The sequence below is a fragment of the Corvus brachyrhynchos genome, unplaced genomic scaffold (assembly GCF_000691975.1).
Source record: "Corvus brachyrhynchos isolate BGI_N302 unplaced genomic scaffold, ASM69197v1 scaffold466, whole genome shotgun sequence".
Lineage (NCBI taxonomy): Eukaryota > Metazoa > Chordata > Aves > Passeriformes > Corvidae > Corvus > Corvus brachyrhynchos.
The window spans coordinates 2411200-2413243 of NW_008238635.1; positions in this window are offsets into that span (position 1 = coordinate 2411200).

The following is a 2044-nucleotide window of genomic DNA, read 5'->3' on the forward strand; positions in this document are numbered from 1 at the left end:
TTCCTGCTGGGAGAGGAGCGCTGGGTGCAGAGCACACAGCTGCAGAACTGGTCAGGAAAGATCTGATGAAACATTTCTGCACTGTGAAAAGTGCCAGCTCATCAGAATCCCAGCTGTCTGCAGGAAAGAGCTGGGCTCCCTGGAACTTTTATCGGGAAAATCTTCGTGGCGTGTGTGTACATGCACGGGGTGGGGGGGGTGTGATCCCGTACTAGCCTGCTGCAAAGAAGGTGCATTTGGTGTGGAAGAGGTGGCTTTTCCTCTCGGGCAAAAGCTGGATTGGTTTAACTTTGGGTTTGTAGAAGCAGAGGGGACTTCCCCCCTCCCCACCCCTGAAAAGGTTTTACAGCTAAAGGAAGAAGCCATAAAGGGTTTCGGATGCTTTGGTGGTTTTCCTCCTCATTTTCGTTTTTAGTGATAGTTGAAAATTTTCAGTCGTGGTTTTAACAGGATTAAGAGAGGGATGACGATACAAAACACTGGTCTGTAGTTAAATATTCAGTGTTCTGGTGGGCAGCAAGGATTTACATCAAATCCTGAAGTTTTCATCAAATCCTACCTACTCGCGGCCTCTCTGTGTTTCCTGAACCTCATTTTTACAAATCCGTGGGGACTTCCCTGAGAGGCACAGAGGGGACAGACCTGAGGCTCAGCCTGTGACACGGTGACCTACAGCCACCAAAGCTCCAGAGCGTTAAAAGAACAAAAGATGCTGGGAGGTGACTGCTCCTTGCTGAGAAGGCAGCTTGGGTCCTGGGTGCTGAAGCTGATGGAGCGGGTCCTGGATCAGCTGGAGCTGATGGAGTGGGTTTCCTTGGCCTTGCAGTTTTCTGGGGAGGGGTGAAGCCTGACCCAAGTTTTTCCTGTGGTGGAGGCTGTCCCTTGTGGGCTCTCATTGTCTAACAAGAGCTGGTTCCATGGCACTGCCCTACTCTCAGGTACAGACTCGTGGCACAGACTGCGATCCCTGACTGGGCATGCGGACAAACATGGAAAAAATGCCATCAAATATGGCATAAACGAGCAAATGCAAGGTGGTAATTCATAGGAAGATGCAGGGTGATTATTGAGAATGAGGGTTGTTCTGAAGAGAATTAGTTTTCCTCTTTGCAGTGCATGGGCAGTCATTTAATGAAGATGAAAACAGGAAATGAAATTGAGGAAAGGCAGCATTGCTTTCTGCAGGATGAATCCTTGGGATTGCCTGCCATGGGATGCCAGGGATGCTGAGAACTTACATGGATTCAAAAATAGGTTGTTAAATTGCAGAAGCAGTGAGGTGCTGGACTGCTGGAGTCCTTGTTATGGGTGAAATTAGAAGGAACTTTCCCCAGGCAGCCTTTCCCTATAAACTTGCTCGTTATCCCTGTGTTCATGGATAACCTCCAGGCTCCAGGCTGTCCACAAACCATGAGAAGGACAAGGTGGTCAAAGGAAGGCCCTTTCAAGAGGGAAGGGGCACAGATCAGCAGGAGCAGAGACAGTCAACGCCTGCTGGCGTGTTTTATTTCACAGTTTTCCTTGGTGGGAGGAGGGATTTGACACGGAGAGGATCTGCTCTGCCCTTGCAGAGGATCTGCTCTGCCCTTGCTGCTCTCAGCGGTGGCTGCTGCTCGGTGCTGTGATTTTCTGGCAAGTCCCAAGGTCGCCGGTCCCCCTGGGGGACCTCGAAGGAAGCAGGGAGCGGAGCAGGCAGCTCCATGGCTCTGGAGCATCACTGTGCCACCTCCCCATCCCGCCCAAGCGGGCAGCAGCCGCTCTGAGGACACATCTGCACGCTGGGACGTGCACGGGGCTGCCACTGTCATTTGCCCGATGGCTGCAAGGAAGGTGACATTGAGATACAGGGAGAGGGGGAAAAAATAATTAGGCTGAGACTCCTTTGGGCAGATGAAGTACCCTGCGGATTGCCGAGCGGTGGCTGCGGCTGGCTCCGTGCGGAATTGCTGTGCTTAATTGGAGGTGTTTAGCCCCAGTCGCCGAGGCTGCCGCCTTCTTCAGCTCAGAGTTCGCTGGGGAACAAATCTCTCCAGCACAAAACATG